This window comes from Anabrus simplex, chromosome 2 (genome assembly GCF_040414725.1).
Source record: "Anabrus simplex isolate iqAnaSimp1 chromosome 2, ASM4041472v1, whole genome shotgun sequence".
In the NCBI taxonomy this organism is placed as follows: Eukaryota; Metazoa; Arthropoda; class Insecta; order Orthoptera; family Tettigoniidae; genus Anabrus; species Anabrus simplex.
This window is the reverse complement of record NC_090266.1, coordinates 1,385,710-1,406,588: the sequence shown is the minus strand read 5'-3', so window position 1 is coordinate 1,406,588 and position 20,879 is coordinate 1,385,710. Positions and strand designations below refer to the sequence as shown.

General features: G+C 38.3%; 1 protein-coding gene across 1 annotated transcript in view; it reads left to right on the top strand.

Annotated features, from left to right (window-relative positions):
* yata (N-terminal kinase-like protein yata) overlaps positions 1 to 20,879 on the top strand; it is an 882,319-nt gene that overhangs the window by 365,806 nt on the left and 495,634 nt on the right. The window lies entirely within an intron of this gene.

Genomic DNA, 20,879 nt, shown 5'->3' with positions numbered 1-20,879 from the left:
ACTGTTGTTGGTGTAGCTGAGTTCTGTTTGACGTGCGAGCTTGTAATGTACTACTTCGTGTTCTTGTTGGGCTCATACTAGCTGCTGTGAGGGGAAGGGAAGGAGGGGTAGGGAGTGGTGGTGGTGTTGTTGTTGTTGTGGGGGTAGGGGTGGAGCTGGGTGTGTTGTTTGGTGTTTTTCTGTTGCGTGTCGCGTTCTGTTTATCGATTAACTTAAGGTAAGGGTTTTTTAGGGCAGGGACAACTGTATTGAAGATGATGTTAGTTTTTTCTGTGATTTAATTTATGTTGTAATTTGGATTGGTGTACTGATCTAGAGTGATGTAAAATTCTTCTGTTATGTTGAGCAGGGGGCCTTTGGGGTTTATGTTTAGGATTTGCATATCGTTATCTATGTTTGTAAAACTGTGTTTACCGTACGAGTTGGCCGTGCGTGTAGAGGTGCGCGGCTGTGAGCCTGCATCCGGGAGATAGTAGGTTCGAATCCCACTATTGGCAGCCCTGAAGATGGTTTTCCGTGGTTTCCCATTTTCACACCAGGCAAATGCTGGGGCTGTACCTTAATTAAGGCCACGGCCGCTTCCTTCCAACTCCTAGGCCTTTCCTATCCCATCATCGCCATAAGACCTATCCGTGTCGGTGCGACGTAAAGCCCCTGGCAAAAAAAAAATATATCGGGTTAGGAAGTTTCTACCGGTTCTTCCGATATAGCTTGTCAAATCAAATCAAAATCTCTTTATTTGCAAATGAGGTGTCTACCTCAGTGGCAAATGGTACGCTAAAATTCATTATTGTCAAACACTAAATTTTAAATTAACAAGAGAGGAAGAAAATTTTCCTAGAATGCAATATTATACAATTTATGCTAATAATTTTTTCTATTAAACACACACATCATCCTTAATAAATTTATATTGTTTACAAAATTCTACTTATAATATCTTACGAACATAGTCAACTCATATAGGCCTACAGTATGTAAAATTACTTCTAATAATAATATACAACTGGTATAAGATTAAAATTAACATTGAATTTATTTACATATTTATATTTTACCCATTTTGGAACATAAGTTATTACAGTCATTACATTTGATACGGTATACCCCTGAGTGGTTGTATTTGTTGTTGCTGTTGATTGTCCTGACGTTGTGTATGATGTTGGTACTATTGTGTGTAGTTCTGAATGCTATTCTTAGGTTATATTTTTAAAAAATGTTAGTTATGGGGTATATGTGTACATTATTGAAAGTGAATAGTGCATAATCTTTCTTGGATTCGTCTACTTTTGTTAGTTTGGTTTTGGGTTGGGATTTTATTTTGTGAATGATTTTGTTAACCATTTCTTTCTTGAATCCATTGTTTTTAGCTATGTCATGAATTAATTGTAATTCTTTGTTTAGATCTTCTTTTGTTAACGGTATATTGAATGCTCTGTGTATCATGCTATAGTAGGCTGCTCTTTTGTGTATGTTGGGGTGAACGGAATCCATTTTAATTGTATTTGAGGTATGCGTGGGTTTTCTGTATATTCTGTAAGAAAGGTGGTCATCATGTCTAGTTGTCGTTATGTCCAGGTAGTTCAGTTTGAGATTGTTTACGGTTTCCATGGTAAATTTTATATGGGAATCTATTGTATTGAGTTTATCTAATATATCAGTTTCATTTGTGGACCTATTGTCGAGGATGATAAAAATGTCATCAACAAATCTACACCAAAAAAATATATGGTCTATTTTGTTAATGAATGTGTGCTCTAAATAGTCTATGTAAATTTCGGCGATTATACCAGAAGCGGGTGATCCCATTGGTAAACCCTGTTGCTGATAGATACTATCATGAAATTTAAAGTAGTTGTTACTAATGGCAAAATTAAGTAATTTAATGAACTCTTCTATTTCCAAAGTGCTTAGATTGCTATGACTTTTCAGGTTAGATTCAATGATTTCTATTGTTCGTTTTGTGGGAATGTTCAGGTACATGTTTATTATGTCAAATGATGCGAGTTTGTGATATGGTTCAATCTTTAATCCTGTTGTCCTATTACAAAAATCTATTGAGTTCCGTACTGTTTTATTAGCTAAGGATACGTTGTGCTTTTTGAGAAATCTTTGAATAAAATGCGAAAGTTTATAGGTTGGGCTTGCTCTATAGTTAATAATAGGTCTCATTGGAATATGTTCTTTATGTATTTTGGGATAAGCTTTAGCAGTGGGTATTTGAGGATTCATTGCTATAAGTTTAGAGGATCAATCAATCAATCAATCAATCAATCAATACTGATCTGCATTTAGGGCAGTCGCCCAGGTGGCAGATTCCCTATTTGTTGTTTTCCTAGCCTTTTCCTAAATGATTTCAAAGAAATTGGAAATTTATTGAACATCTCTCTTGGTAAGTTATTCCAATCCCTAACTCCCCTTCCTATAAATGAATATTTGCCCCAGTTTGTCCTCTTGAATTCCAACTTTATCTTCATATTGTGATCTTTCCTACTTTTATAAACGCCATTCAAACTTATTCGTCTACTAATGTCATTCCACGCCATCTCTCCGCTGACAGCCCGGAACATACCACTTAGTCGAGCAGCTCTTCTTCTTTCTCTCAATTCTTCCCAACCCAAACATTCCAACATTTTTGTAACGCTACTCTTTTGTCGGAAATCGCCCAGAACAAATCGAGCTGCTTTTCTTTGGATTTTTTCCAGTTCTTGAATCAGGTAATCCTGGTGAGGGTCCCATACACTGGAACCATACTCTAGTTGGGGTCTTACCAGAGACTTATATGCCCTCTCCTTTACATCCTTACTACAACCCCTAAACACCCTCATAACCATGTGCAGAGATCTGTACCCTTTATTTACAATCCCATTTATGTGATTACCCCAATGAAGATCTTTCCTTATATTAACACCTAGATACTTACAATGATCCCCAAAAGGAACTTTCACCCCATCAATGCAGTAATTAAAACTGAGAGGACTTTTCCTACTTGTAAAACTCACAACCTGACTTTTAACCCCGTTTATCAACATACCATTGCCTGCTGTCCATCTCACAACATTTTCGAGGTCACATTGCAGTTGCTCACAATCTTGTAACTTATTTATCACTCTATAGAGAATAACATCATCCGCAAAAAGCCTTACCTCCGATTCCACTCCTTTACTCATATCATATATATATATAAGAAAACATAAAGGTCCGATAATACTGCCTTGAGGAATTCCCCTCTTAATTATTACAGGGTCAGATAAAGCTTCACCTACTCTAATTCTCTGAGATCTATTTTCTAGAAATATAGCAACCCATTCAGTCACTCTTTTGTCTAGTCCAATTGCACTCATTTTTGCCAGTAGTCTTCCATGATCCACCCTATCAAATGCTTTAGACAGGTCAATCGCGATACAGTCCATTTGACCTCCTGAATCCAAGATATCTGCTATATCTTGCTGGAATCCTACAAGTTGAGCTTCAGTGGAATAACCTTTCCTAAAACCGAATTGCCTTCTATCGAACCAGTTATTAATTTCACGAACATGTCTAATATAATCAGAAAGAATGCCTTCCCAAAGCTTACATACAATGCATGTCAAACTTACTGGCCTGTAATTTTCAGCTTTATGTCTATCACCCTTTCCTTTATACACAGGGGCAACTGTAGCAACTCTCCATTCATCTGGTATAGCTCCTCTGACCAAACAATAATCAAATAAGTACTTCAGATATGGTACTATATCCCAACCCATTGTCTTTAGTATATCCCCAGAAATCTGATCAATTCCAGTCGCTTTTCTAGTTTTTAACTTTTGTATCTTATTGTAAATGTCATTGTTATCATATGTAAATTTTATTACTTCTTTGGCCTTAGTCTCCTCCTCTATCTCGACATTATCCTTGTAACCAACAATCTTTACATACTGCTGACTGAATACTTCTGCCTTTTGAAGATCCTCACATACACACTCCCCTTGTTCATTAATTATTCCTGGAATGTCCTTCTTGGAACCTGTTTCTGCCTTAAAATACCTATACATACCCTTCCATTTTTCACTAAAATTTGTATGACTGCCAATTATGCTTGCCATCATATTATCCTTAGCTGCCTTCTTTGCTAGATTCAATTTTCTAGTAAGTTCCTTCAATTTCTCCTTACTTCCACAGCCATTTCTAACTCTGTTTCTTTCCAGTCTGCACCTCCTTCTTAGTCTCTTTATTTCTCTATTATAATAAGGTGGGTCTTTACGATTCCTTACCACCCTTAATGGTACAAACCTGTTTTCGCATTCCTCAACAATTTCTTTAAACCCATCCCAGATTCTGTTTACATTTATATTTACCGTTTTCCACCGATCATAGCTACTTTTTAGAAACTGCCTCATGCCTGCTTTATCAGCCATGTGGTACTGCCTAACAGTCCTACTTTTAAGACCTTCCTTTCTATCACATTTATTTTTAACTACCACAAAAACAGCTTCATGATCACTAATACCATCTATTACTTCAGTTTCCCTATAGAGCTCATCTGGTTTTATCAGCACGACATCCAGTATATTTTTCCCTCTGGTTGGTTCCATCACTTTCTGAATCAGCTGTCCTTCCCGTATTAACTTATTTGCCATTTGTTGGTCATGCTTTCTGTCGTTCGCATTTCCTTCCCAATTGACATCTGGCAAATTCAGATCTCCCGCTACAATCACATTTCTTTCCATGTCGTTTCCCACATAGCTGACTATCCTATCAAATAATTCTGAATCCGCGTCAGTGCTACCCTTTCCCCATCTGTACACTCCAAATATATCAAGTTGCCTATTATCTTTAGAAATGAGCCTTACACCTAGAATTTCATGTGTCTCATCTTTAACTTTTTCGTAGCTTACAAATTCTTCTTTCACCAGAATGAACACTCCGCCTCCCACCCTTCCTATCCTATCTCTACGATACACACTCCAGTGCCGTGAGAAAATTTCTGCATCCATTATATCATTTCTCAGCCATGATTCAACTCCTATTACAATATCTGGTGAATATATATCTATTAAATTACTTAATTCTATTCCTTTCCTTACAATACTTCTACAGTTCAACACTAACAATTTTATGTCATCCCTACTTGATTTCCAGTTCCCTGTTCCCTTATCACCGCTCCCTAGGCCATCCCGTTTCCCTGAATGTACCTCCCTATTACCCTTCCAAACAAATTCCCTAACTTATACGTACCACTGCGGTTTAAATGAAGGCCATCCGAGCGCAGATCCCTTTCTCCTACCCACCCATTAGGATCTAGAAATTTCACTCCCAGTTTCCCACATACCCACTCCATAGTCTCATTTAAATCCCCAATCACCCTCCAGTCAGTATCCCTCCTACACAGTATTCCACTAATAACAATCTCCGCTTTCTTAAACTTCACCCGTGCTGCATTTACCAGATCCCACACATCTCCAACTATGTTGGTACTTATATCAGCTTGCCTTACGTTGTTGGTACCAACGTGAAACACTACCACCTTCTCCTTCCCCTCCTCTCTCTTTTCTACTTTCCTCAACATCTGCCTCAACCTAATTCCTGGATAACATTCTACCCTGGTTCCCTTTCCTCCACACACTTTCCCCACGTGTCTAACGATGGAATCCCCCATGACCAGAGTCTCAACCCTACCCACCTCATTTGATCCCCTCCCCTCCTGGTCAGCCCTATATTTCCTGACAGCTGCAGAAGCTACTTCCTCCTCCCTTTTCTTCTTCCCATGACCCTGTTCCACCTGTCCTTTCCTATCCTCTACTCTACATTTCCCTTTCCTACCTTTTCCTTTCCTCCTACTTCCACGCATCTCAGCAACAGTTCCCTGTCCCTCATCTTCCCTCTGTTGTTTTACCTGGAGTGACTCGTACCGATTTCGCACAGACACCTGTCCTGAATTCTGATCCTGAATAGAGCCCTTGGCCTGCAATCTCCTTCCCCTTAGAACATTAGACCACCTTACTTCTGTTAAAAGAAAGTGTGTATTTTTTTCTCGAGAAAATATAACAATAAACACAGGCACACCAAAGAAACTCATAATACGCAAAAAAGAACAAACAAAATTACTGAAGGAAGAAATAAAGTTTTTATACCGTAAAAACCAACATCTTTACAACGAACTATACCGAATACATTTAAAGGCATCTAACGAGTTACCACATAGCTATTGGGATGATTTTCAGCAGATCACGACAGAAAAAAGAAGGAACTTAGCCACCAACAAACAGAATACACTAAATAAGAAATTAGAAGCACTTAAACAACCATCCAAACCAAACCCAAAAACCGGAACTCCGAACACGAACTCTCCTACCTTTCCCAATGAAATCACTGAACACAAATTCCACCCACCCATAAAAAATCTCACAAATACAACTTTTAACGAAATGGAAACTGTTATCTTGAGCAAGGGACCCAAGCACAATTGGGGTAACACATCAACTTTCCAGAACATTACAACTACTATCACCGAAATAGAAAACGCCATACAGAAAATCCCACATGAGCTACGAGACAAAGTCAGATATGATATTAAAAAAAGGCTCCCACAATATATCGACAAAATTCATAGTAACTCCCAAAATAATAACTCAACCAATAAAGTACACATAAACAAACTCAAAGATAAGATAAAACAGAATAATCTACTGATAACGAAAGCCGACAAGGGCAATACCACAGTTATTATCGACAAAGACCAATACATATTGAAAACCAAAGAATGTTTTCAAGATAACACTTTCTTCATCAAACGTAAAGACCTGACTAATAACATACAAAGGAACCTCAAAACCTTATTAAGAAATACACACTTTCTTTTAACAGAAGTGGAATCCTCTAAACTTATAGCAATGAATCTTCAAATACCCACTGCTAAAGCTTATCCCAAAATACATAAAGAACATATTCCAATGAGACCTATTATTAACTACAGAGCAAGCCCAACCTATAAACTTTCGCATTTTATTCAACGATTTCTCAAAAAGCACTACCGTCAAATGGGGTAATTCCGATCATTTTTTAAGGTTTTTTTCGGATACGTCCCGCGTTATTTATGTAGTACTTACGAAATTAAATATATAAGATTAATGATTCATTAGCTTTTATTTGACGTAACAAAGAATCGTAAGTAGTTGATAATATTGAAAAAAATTAATAAAAATCGGTGATCGGTGTTACCCCATGGAGTGGGGTAATTCCGATCAGTCATTTATTTTTCTTGATTATCGGTATTTGACCGTCTTATGGGTAATACCGATCACATTTTTACTTTTTAAAAATATTTCTTAACATATAAACCTAAAACAAAGCAAATAAACAATCATTAAATCACTAAAAATAAGAAAATTGAAGTCTCTAAACACATTCTATTTTCAAGCTATTTAGTAAAACTATTCGAACCAATAGTAAAGAAGATACGGGATATTTTACTAATAGTAAAGTAAAACATAATAAAATAGATAAGACATATTAAACAGTTTATACAGATAAAAATGTTACATTTAAGAGGCACTAATCACAATTTTTTTCACAAGGACATAGTTAGTCGCCTTCTACTCCACATCATCATGTTCTATATCAAGGAAAACGAACTTCCCTCGTTTGCAGTACGCTGGTATAAGTTTCCTCTCAATTTCTTCCTTTTCGATTTCCATTACATCGGAAATGTCTGGAAATACAAAATATGTTGTGCCAGCCAGGATCCTCTTCCTCAGAAAATTTGCTTCGAGTGTGCCCGGACTAACTCTCACCAGCTGGCCAATGAAACGCCGAATTCTCTTCTTCGTCGGAAATGCACCGAGAACAAAGTCATTTATAGACGACCCATCTTTCCCCCCACTTTCATGAGAAGATAGAGTTTCTGTGGTGGAGATGGCGTGACAGGTTTCCCTCGCCTCAAAACTTGAATTGTCTTCTTCTGATGTTAATTCTTCTTCTGAAGTTACTTCAGTCTCTATACGTTGATGATGATGATGATGATGATGATGATGATGATGATGATCATCATCATCATCATCCTTGTCAGCTGCATTGGTGGCCAAATCTCTCACCACGATCCCTTTGCCGGGAGGAACAGTCAAGCGCTTCGCACAGCGAACCGGTGCATTCGTTCTTGCCTCTCCAACCCGGGCTCGCTCGAGATGTTGAATGAACGATGCAGTCCACGATCGTTCTCGACTGATGTCATCAGCACTGTCATCATGTGGAATCTGGCGTAGCACGTTTTCTGGACAGAAAGGAACAATACCCGTTTTTCTGAACCCAGAAATAATATTCGTTGCACAATTTACACCTATCTTATTAAATGTCTCTTTTAGAAGTTTAGGGAACTCTGATTTGTGCACCACTCCCCTATTCGTTTTCTTCCATTCATCCAGCACACTTCGCCAAGCCATCTTTAGGGGACGAAAGAAGGCAACATCAAGAGGCTGGCAAAGGTGGGTAGCATTCGGAGGCAATAGAACAAATTTGACGTCATGCTTTTCACATAGCTTGATTACGTTAATTGAGAGATGGCTCGACAAGTTATCGCCTATCATGACCTTGGGCCCCTGTAATGTCTTTATATAAGGCAAGATAATTTTCTTATTAAACCATGCCTCCAACATCGTAAGATCAAACCAGCCACTCATATTTCGGCTATAGCCAGCACCGCTGATCCCTCCTTCTGTCCACGTGTCATACAGATGCTTACTTTTGTAGACGGTGAATGGTGGTAACACTGTGCCGTCTACAGCCGCAGCCACCATAACACTGATACTCGTTTTCGACGAGTCTAAAATTCTCTCAGGATGTTTGACCCCACGTTTCACAACAACCTTCACATTTCCCGGATCATCACAGAAATTTGTCTCATCATAATTTATAATATTTGACATAGGGACTCCCTCTAGTGTGTTTTGCAGGTTATGGAAATAGTCCATGATAATATCTCTCGTAACAGCTGCCCTGGATCGTTTGGTGTTCTCCCCAATCCTCACTGTGAGTTCCTGATTCCTCCTGAGAAAACCTTGAATCCAGTCTAACCCGGGACGGTTATCTGCGAACCTTTTCTCGACCTTCCCAGCGTGGTTCAAGTAACCCTGGACGATGTTACGTATATCAGTATTTCTGAGCGGGAAACCCCACCTGGCACATAACAGCAGCCCTTCGACGAGAGTTTTTTCCTCCTCCCTGGTTAAGGCTGTCGGTGTACCCACCTTGTGTGAATATCTGTTCTTCAATTTGTCGTTTAGTGTGGTATATGGCACAGCAAACTGTTCAGATGCTCTCCGGATACTCATTTTCCCTTGACGGACAGCTTTTACTGCACTCTCTAAGTGGATAGGGTTATATCTACACCTTGCAACAGGTCCCAGTTTCTTCACATATGTCCTCACCATGATCGGTATTACCCTATAACAAGACAACTTCGTATATAAAAAGCCGTAACTTTAAAACGGTGTAATGTAGAAACTTGCGCAAAAGCTTTATATGATACCAAATAACAGAAGATAGGATTGCAGTATTAACTTACCGCCAGTGTATGGTATGTAACCTTCTGAAACAGAAGTTTTCAATGACAGCGATAATTTAATAAATTTCTCACTTCTTAACAACCTCTCCCGGTGAATTGTGGACAAGAATGCACATATTCTTAGTGCGCAGTCAGATAGCCAATAATGTTCCCTTTGTTTATACGCCGCGTATTGGATCCATTGTCGTCGCGGTTTCGCGGGAAGGCTCAGTTTTCAGAAGGAAGACCGAATGATCGATAATGCCCCGTTATATCGGAATTACCCCACATTACGGTACGTATTCTTAGCTAATAAAACAGTACGGAACTCAATAGATTTTTGTAATAGGACAAAAGGATTAAAGATTGAACCATATCACAAACTCGCATCATTTGACATAATAAACATGTACCCGAACATTCCCACAAAACGAACAATAGAAATCATTGAATCTAACCTAAAAAGTCATAGCAATCTAAGCACTTTGGAAATAGAAGAGTTCATTAAATTACCTAATTTTGCCATTAGTAACAACTACTTTAAATTTCATGATAGTATCTATCAGCAACAGGGTTTACCGATGGGATCTCCCGCTTCTGGTATAATCGCCGAAATTTACATAGACTATTTAGAGCACACATTCATTAACAAAATAGACCATATATTTTTTTGGTGTAGATTTGTTGATGACATTTTTATCATCCTCGACAATAGGTCCACAAATGAAACTGATATATTAGATAAACTCAATACAATAGATTCCCATATAAAATTTACCATGGAAACCGAAAACAATCTCAAACTGAACTACCTGGACATAACGACAACTAGACATGATGACCACCTTTCTTACAGAATATACAGAAAACCCACGCATACCTCAAATACAATTAAAATGGATTCCGTTCACCCCAACATACACAAAAGAGCAGCCTACTATAGCATTATACACAGAGCATTCAATATACCGTTAACAAAAGAAGATCTAAACAAAGAATTACAATTAATTCATGACATAGCTAAAAACAATGGATTCAAGAAAAAAATGGTTAACAAAATCATTCACAAAATAAAATCCCAACCCAAAACCAAACTAACAAAAGTAGACGAATCCAAGAAAGATTATGCACTATTCACTTTCAATAATGTACACATATACCCCATAACTAACATTTTTAAAAAATATAACCTAAGAATAGCATTCAGAACTACACACAATAGTACCAACATCATACACAACGTCAGGACAATCAACAGCAACAACAAATCCAACCACTCAGGGGTATACCGTATCAAATGTAATAACTGCGAGACAAGCTATATCGGACGTACCGGTAGAAACAGCCTAACCCGATATAACGAACGCATAAACGCAGTGAAACACAATCATTTTTCCTCAATAGGACAACATGTTGCAGACTATAAACACAGTTTTACAAACATAGATAACGATATGCAAATCCTAAACATAAACCCCAAAGGCCCCCTGCTCAACATAACAGAAGAATTTTACATCACTCTAGATCAGTACACCAATCCAAATTACAACATAAATTAAATCACAGAAAAAATTAACATCATCTTCAATACAGTTATCCCCGCGCTAAAAAACCCTTACCTTAAGTTAATCGATAAACAGAACGCGACACGCAACAGAAAATCACCAAACAACACACCCAGCTCCACCCCTACCCCCACAACAACAACAACAACAACAACAACTCTCCCTACCACTCCTTCCCTTCCCCTCACAGCAGCTAGTATGAGCCCAACAAGAACACGAAGTAGTACATTACAAGCTCGCACGTCAAACACAACTCAGCTACACCAACAACAGTAAGTACATATTCCAATTCACACACATAACCCATAGACATTCCTCCAACACGATGTCACTTATAACTCAATCTTATCTTCCACAGATAAACATAACATCATTGCACAGCTACAAATGGGAAAGGAGCCACAACTTTGAACCCAATGTCATCCAAATTTACGGACGCCACAGGACAACATGAATTGGTTCCAATAAAAAGGCAACACACACAGCAGAGCTGAACATATTTTAGTTGAATTTCATCCATACATTTGGCACTTTTTAAAAATTGAAAGTGTTTTATCCCACATATACACATGAAGACAAAATCTTTTACCCATGCAATTTTACAAACTCCAAGAATAGCAGCTGAAATGTACAACTGTAAATAAGACTTAAATACGGAAGTTAGTCGATGTATTGACCAACAAGCAAGAACGAATGTTCATATGCATGAAGTGCTTTTATATATTGTATTTATCTATAAGTTAGTTTAAGTAAAGACATATTTTATACACTAATTTTAAGACCTTCAACATAATATTTTAGACATACAGTTGCAATATTGTACAGAATGACATATACGCCAGTTCAGGCTAAGACTTTCCCCATTTGTATGTGACTAAATGTACATCATCATCATGTAGCATTCCTTTAACAACACAATCTTAATCAAAGCTTCATTATATAAATATGTATGTATGGTTCAGCTGAAGATGACCTTGTATATGAGGTCGAAACCGGTCCTGTAGCTTAATATATGCAATAAATAAGTATTGATTGGTGGAAATCCTCTCCTATTTTTAATTGTGCAATTCGTCAATACGGAAATGAAGATTATAGATTACGATACGTTTAGTAAATTCTTAGAGGCTTGCAGACTGAACGCTCTTATCTTTACCTCTTTACCTCTTTACCTATAGTTATTATAAAATTGATCTAGAAAAATAAACTAATTTTGTGTTGCGTTCATGAGACTACCTTTGTCAATTCTTTTCATTATCCTCAAAAATTGCTCTATAAGAATGTCCTACTATATCCATATGGGTGCTCATTGCAGAAAACATACAATATTTACCCACATTTATGTGTTCCATGTACCTGGTTGCGAAGCTGGAGATGCTACACACCTGAAGGAAAAAGTATCAAATTATAAGATTCATTAGACTTTCATCCATTTACTTTGAAAAGGATAACATGTTTTACTTATGCATTCATTAATTGTGTAGTGTCTTTTACGACCTATTCTTTGTGTTAATTATAATCTGTACTAAGGGAATACGGCTGATGATGTAAACATAGGACAAAACATGTCCAGCAATATTCGCGAGAATATAAGAATAAAATAATTAAAGGGTTATTTGTACTATATAAAAAATTATATATACTAGACATTCACCGTGGACCAAAAATGAGATTCATAAGACGTAACATACAACTCCCAAATCTTCCCAGCCCAAAGTTCGCAATATTTTGTAACACTACTACTTCGTCGAAAATCACCCAGTGCAAATAGTGCTGCTTTCCTTTGGATTTTTTCAGTTCATGTATCAAGTAGTACTGGTGTGGGTCCCAATACACTGGAACCATACTCGAATTGGGGTCTCACCCAGACTTATATGTCCCCTCGTTTACACCCTTACTACAACCTCTAAATACCTTCATAACAACGTGACGAGATCTGTAACCATCCGTAACAACCTTGTTAATATCCCTTTCACCGGGTTGAGTGGCTCAGACGGTTGAGGCGCTGGCCTTCTAACCCCAACTTGGCAGCTTCGATCCTGGCTCAGTCCGGTAGTATTTGAAGGTGCTCAAATACGACAGCCTCGTGTCAGTAGATTTGCTGGCACGTAAAAGAACTCCTGCGGGACTAAATTCCGGCATCGCGGCGTCTCCGAAGACTGTAAAAGTAGTTAGTGGGACGTAAAGCCAATAAGATTATTATTATTAATATCCCTTTCAGACCTGGAAGAAAACTGCAGGTGTGAATTTTTGTTTGTATATCAAAAACGGACTGAAATGCTCTTAAATACATTTATTTATAGCTTATTTTACAAAATAAAAATTAACATCAAAAAAAAAAATGCACCCACACAGTTGTGCGTGTCAGGACTTAATTCACTACTTACAAAAAGAATCAACTCCGTACATGTTAATACACATATGTACATGATTAAATGTTCTATTTACCGGGCGAGTTGGCCGTGCGCGTAGAGGCGCACGGCTGTGAGCTTGCATCCGGGAGATAGTAGGTTCGAATCCCACTATCGGCAGCCCTGAAGATGCTTTTCCATGGTTTCCCATTTTCACACCAGGCAAATGCTGGGGCTGTACCTTAATTAAGGCCACGGCCGCTTCCTTCCAACTCTTAGGCCTTTCCTATCCCATCGTCGCCATAAGACCTATCTGTGTCGGTGCGACGTAAAGCCCCTAGCAAAAAAAAAAGTTATATTTTACAGTGTGGAATAATTTAAAACAATTAAATTCTTATTTCAAACACAAGTATACATTACACTTTCTACAATGAGGACGAGTTTTGCTTTTACAGTCCTTTTGGCGGCACCACCTTGCCGTCAGACCTGAAAGAAAACTGGACGTGTGAATTTTTGTTTGTACATCAAAAACTTACTAATATGCTCTCAAATACTCGTGTTTACAGTTTACTTTACAAATAAGAACTATCGTCTGCAAAACACGACCCACACAATTGCGCGTGTTTGGACTTAATTCACTATTTACAAAAAAGAAAGACATTAAAAATTCAGCTCTTTACGTGTGAATATACACATGTACATGATCAAATATTCTATTTTACAGTGTGTAACAATTTAAAACAATTAGAATCTTATACATTACATTTCTCACGTAGAGTACGAATTCTGCTTTCACAGTCCTTTTGGTGGCAGCACTAAGCACTCCTGCATGCATTGCCTGTAGGGAAACCTAGCCTGCAAAACTGTGCACTTCAACATTCAAAACCTCATGGTATTACGTACGATGCTGTAAGTTGCAAATTTACGTTCGCTAAACAATTTACACACTTCACTGATTATATTCTGATATTCAGTAAAGCTTCTAGATTAATATGAATGCAATAAATAAATACTTACTTTAGGCTTTACTGCTTCCCGCCATCTTGCCGATGAACTGTATTTTTAAGCTCTTCCTCCCGCCTCCTGGTGGTGAAGCGCTAAATAAAACAACTGAAGTACATGCTACGTGTCCCGCACAAGCACTGCAGTCCGGTCTAGAGGCAAGAAAATGTCAAACGAGCTCAGACTTAAATAAAATATGAGTCCACACAATTGTGCGTACATGGTCCGAAAGGGTTAAGATTCCTCAATGAAGATCATTTCTTATATTAACACCTAGTTACTTACAGTATACCCATTGAGGTACTATTAATCCATCAACACAGTAATTATAATTAAGAGGACCTTTCCTCTTGGAGAAACTTAAAACTCGACTTTATATCCATTTACCATCATACCACTGTCCACTGTCCATCTCATCACATTGCCTAGGTAGCTCACAATCCTGCAATTCATTTTCCGCTCTATACAGTATAACATCATTCACAAATAGCCTTATCTTTGATTCTAATTCTTTACCTAGATACATATAATTAAACAGTATGAGTAAATATAAAATTCCAAAAATACAGCCCTGCGGAACTCCTGCCCCCCCCGCTCAAATTCATTACAGAATTCAGCTACACTAATTCTCCAAGTTTTATTTTCTAAAAACCAAAGAGGGGCTGTCAGGATCAGATTTTCAGTATGCACCACGCAATTGAAAAATGCTACGAGAGGAATAGACAGTTGTGTTTATGTTTGTTAGATTTAGAAAAAGCATATGACAGGGTACCGAGGGAAAAAAGTTGGCCATACTGGGGGACTATAGGATTAATGGTAGAATGAGTTCTTGGTTCAGGGTACTTACATGGATTAGACAATGTTGTAATCTTTACCTTAGTTGTTCATAGTTTACAGGGATCATTTGCTAAAAGGTATTAAGTGGCAGGAAGGGATTCAGCTAGGTACATACATACATACATACATACATACATACATACATACATTACATACATTATCATTATAGACTATTATGCCTTTCAGCGTTCAGTCTATTATAGTAAATACCCGCTGCGGGTGGGGGACGCACATGTAGAATACACCCGCGGTATCCCCTGCCCGTCGTAAGAGGCGACTAACAGGGGCCCAAGGGGCTCTCAATTTGGGAGTGTGGATTGGCGACCACAGGGCCCTTAGCTGAGTCCTGGCATTGCTTCCACTTACTTGTGCCAGGCTCCTCACTTTCTTCTATCCTGTCCGACCTCCCTTGGTCAACTCTTGTTATTTTCCGACCCCGACGGTATTAGAGCATTCGAGGCTTAGGGAGTTTTTCATTTTCACGCCCTTCGTGGCCCTTGCCTTTCTTCGTCCATTACTTCATTTTTCGAAGTGACGGATCCCTTCTTTTTTCTCTCTCTCTACCCCCTGTGGGTGGGGGACCCAGACGAATAATACACCCACGGTATCCCCTGCCTGTCGTGAGAGGCGACTAAAAGGGGCGACCAAGGGATGGTTGATTTAGAACCATGTAACTACTTTTGATTCGTACCATCACGTGGGGAACACCATGGGTTGCCTATACTTGCGAGTAGTACCACTATGTTAGTACGAAATAGGTTTGTGATTAGTAGCATCAATGGCCTGGTCGGGGGTTTTCCAGTACCCGTGCGTCGTACCCATGTGAGCAACGCCGCGGGTCTGGGCGTTGCCTGTGCATTGTACCACTGTATGAGCGACACCGTGGGTCAACGTTGCCTGTGATTGGTACCCACTATGTTGAGGAACAGCATGGGATAGTGCGAGTCCCTGTGGTTAGTACACTCGGTGAGGAGCCTTCTCGGTTTGCGTTGGCTATGAGTGGTGCCGTGGGTTAGCATTGCCTGTGATTGGTCCCCACTATGTTGAGGAACACCACGGGATATGGCGCGTCCCTGTGGTTAGTACACTCGGTGGGGAGCCTTCTCTATTTGCGTTGGCTCTGAGCGGCGCCGTGGGTCAGCGTTGCTTGTGATTGGTCCCCACTATGTTGAGGAACACCACGGGATAGTGCAAGTCCCTGTGATTAGTACACTCGGTGAGGAACCTTATCAGTTTGTGTTGGCTATGAGTGGTGCCATTGTGTTAGGAACAACATAGTGCAACCTTTCCACCCCACGCCATTTGCCGCATAGAACCAAATGACTGCATGATAATCCCTAAAAAAAAAATCGGGATACCGCCATATATCACCATACGCCAAAGCGCCTGATGGAAAGGGACCTTTTTAGTCTAGAGTCAAATGCCACCTCATCAGGAAGGAACAAAAAAAAATTCAGAATGATGGGTGAGCAAATGCTCTTCCGACCGTGCAAGGGTCTACTGCACCCTTCCGTTCCATAGAATCAAACCACCGACCTCCCAAGGCCATGGTGCGTTCGCGGCAGAAGATCAAAGAAAATAACACATAACTAGCTTAAAGGCATAAATGAACGGAAGGAAACCTGGGATACAATGTTATTCGGCAAAATGACAGGCAGACAAAAATTTAAATACCTATTTATTGAGCCTTGATAAATCAAATTAATTAAAGGTTGATCCTGAACATTTATAGTATATCAATGTTGAATATGCAATGTCCAATGGACTAAATACAAATTGTAAAGTGTCAAAAAAAATTTATTTCTCCTTTACCTCTTTCTTCTTCCCGACATGATGATAAATATTACATTATAATTTGTATAACATACATTTTTTTAAAAAGTCAGAAATATCCTTATAAATGCGACGGTTATCATTAATAACTTTCTTCACTATCAGAAGAAGCAATTATTTATACAACAAATTAAATTGAAGATAACTTGAAGTGGTCACCTAGCTAAATTAATTATATTACAAAAATAAACAAAGAATAAATGAATGCTAGTCGATATAATCCTAATCAAAATAAAATGACTGATGTCGGGTCCAGAAATCGAACCCATATCCCAATGAATCCAATGACAAAAATTACGAAAATAAAACTCGATTTTTTATCCACATAAAGTGTGAAACACGACTAAAAGAATGTATTAAAAAAAGAAAATATGTACACAGTATGAAAATAAACAATAACAATATACACATGCAATTGGCTGTATATATAAAAAAAAAAAAATGTGACAACAAAAATCCATGGTTGCCTCAGAACTCGAACCAATGATATCCAAGATAGCATCGACAAACGGGACTAAAAAAACTGCCTTTCTTAATGAATCATATGGTCAACAAATAAATGATAATACTGGCGTTCCAGTTAGTTAAATATTATTATAAGATCATACATGAAAAAGTCAAAGAACCCTTTAAACAATAATCGGTGTCGCACGGCCTTCATTCTAAGTGGAATAGCTCGAACAATACAGCATACAGTAATCCTTTAAAAGGGACAAGCCTTCTTCACTCTCCCCTCATCGTAAATCTCTGGACGTCAAAGCCCGGGTAAATAATGGCCCAGTGTGGCAGAAATATCCTTTCAACATCTCAAGGTGAAAGCAAATCGTTTCCCTTGGAACACATATTTGTTAAATAATCTTATTTCATTATGTATTCTCATATCATATTTCCAAAGCTCCACTGGCTTATAAATTCACTGTCCTGCCATAATTCTATAATACAATATCAATCCACTGTTCATTTTCTTATATTCACATCCATCAACTCAGAATGACCGGCTTCGATTCCATCCGATTACAGAATACAGCCTAGGTTTTTCCTACGTTTTAAAATCAAATCAATAAAATCAGATATGGATTTTAAACATATCCATAACGTTTTTCGCATATATAGAAAGGGAAAATATTTCACATAAAAGGAAAACGCTGATCTCAATAGGAGGGCGTCTGTTCGATGTCTAGGCATGTCACAAGTTACGCATATAATTAATACAGCCATCTACAAATATAATCATGCAAATTACGTGAAAATAAGAGTGCCTTGCTATCCTAATGTTAACAATCGATAATCCATTTTTACAAGCATAATCACATGCATTATCATAATAAGCTTGGATATCACGAAAATAAATATACAAAATTACGGCTTGGCTCAATGCCAAAACAAATCTACTTTCTATTACATTTACCTAATCTAAGCACTCTGTCTAACTAATATTTTATCATCACGTCAAATATGGGTAAAGGAGTGGAATCGGAGGTAAGGCTTTTTGCGGATGATGTTATTCTCTATAGAGTGATAAATAAGTTACAAGATTGTGAGCAACTGCAACGTGACCTCGAAAATATTGTGAGATGGACAGCAGGCAATGGTATGTTGATAAACGGGGCTAAAAGTCAGGTTGTGAGTTTTACAAATAGGAAAAGTCCTCTCAGTTTTAATTACTGCGTTGATGGGGTGAAAGTTCCTTTTGGGGATCATTGTAAGTATCTAGGTGTTAATATAAGGAAAGATCTTCACTGGGGTAATCACATAAATGGGATTGTAAATAAAGGGTACCGATCTCTGCACATGGTTATGAGGGTGTTTAGGGGTTGTAGTAAGGATGTAAAGGAGAGTGCATATAAGTCTCTGGTAAGACCCCAACTAGAGTATGGTTCCAGTGTATGGGACCCTCACCAAGATTACCTGATTCAAGAACTGGAAAAAATCCAAAGAAAAGCAGCTCGATTTGTTCTGGGTGATTTCCGACAAAAGAGTAGCGTTACAAAAATGTTGCAATGTTTGGGTTGGGAAGAATTGAGAGAAAGAAGAAGAGCTGCTCGACTAAGTGGTATGTAATACCAATATAAATGGTCCTAAATTTTCCAGCTAGCTCATTCTTGGTTGCCAGCGTTTCGCCCTCGTGTGCTAGGGTGGGCTCATCAGTTGGTACCTAGCACACCTACCAATACGCTGGCTAGTGCATACCGTGGAGGCCACTGCGCAGGCTAACTGGAGCCACCGGCAGTGCCAATGCACTAAGAGACTTTGTCTCATCACTAAAAATTGATGCCTGCTTGGCCATCAGATGATACAGATGTTGATTCCCATAGGGAATCTGAAATATTTGTCCTGAATGAGCAAATTTATAATACCAATATAAATGGTCCTAAATTTTCCAGCTAGCTCATTCTTGGTTGCCATGAAATGAACATAAATGAATATGAAGACCACTCACAAGTTCTCTTTCTAATTAAAAAAATACATGCAATTTACATGTCTAACCTAATTTACGTGATCTGCATAATGAATAACCGCGCATTTATAAAAAAAAATATTTCATTTTAGTACTTATCATCATGTCGTAACAATCCAAGGTTCGGGTCCCGGGTAAGACCCTCATTCTTTCTTTCTAAGCTTCCATGGTGTTGACGTTGGTCACGGGTTCATGTCCGTTGCTACTCCCGCTGAGCTCGTTCATATTCCAATGGTTATCTTCTACACTTATAAGAGTTTTTATGAGATTAAGACTTGTTGCGTCACTTTAACACACAAAATACAATTAATTGCACTATAATGAAATTAATACTTGTTGCATCATTTAAAAAGTTACAATTATACCGTTCTTGCGATCACATAACTTCAACCTGTTTTTAAATACTATTGTTTGTAGACAATTACAATATTCTCGAAGATATAAACTGTACATTTACAGTCTGAAACACTAAATAGAACAGAACACCATCAAACCGTGGTTCTGCTTTGGATCCTTCGCGTGAAATGGATACTGTTGTCATCATCTGATTCCTTTTATAAACTTTCCCCCTTCCATGCAAGGGACAATGGATAGTCCCCACTACTTTTTTTTAATTAATAGTTCCACGTGTCGTATGACATCGGTAATACACTCAAACGTGTGACTCAGATTCTTAAGTAGTCTGGTTATGTGCGGAACCTGAAATGTTCGGCCATTTATTTAAAATTAATTATCAAAATAATGCCCCAACAATGTCTTCCATGAAGGTGCTGCGTACAAGGGACGCTTAGCGTGTTATATAATGCAACGATTGCGTATTCTTCCACACGTTAGTATATTATAAAGAATTAGAATTTTGGCAGATGTCTATAATTAAATCATATCACATCCCGAGGTTTCCCATATTAAATATTATGCATGTCTCGAAATCTCATCATAATAATGCGATTCGCGAGCTGGCAACATCGTGTTCGGCCATTTTTTTAACGGGTGACGGTATCATTATCGATTTTTCTGGCTTGAGATTTTCTTCCCTCTCTCTCTATCTGTGTATCCTTTTAGTTAAGACGGAGTGGTGTTTAGCAGGTTACAAAGGTTGTGTAAGCATGTGCAACCTAATGCAACTTTTTGTAACAAGTACGAGGGAGCTTTACAAAGGTTTTTCACTACCAAATAATTAATAAATAAATATGTACATGACCGATTAGGTCACAATAGGTGTGTGTTACCTGTACGAAGTACAATACTTGTGAGTAGTACCATCTTGTGTGGAACACCGTGAGTCTTCGCTACTTTTGATTAGTACCCCAAAATGACAA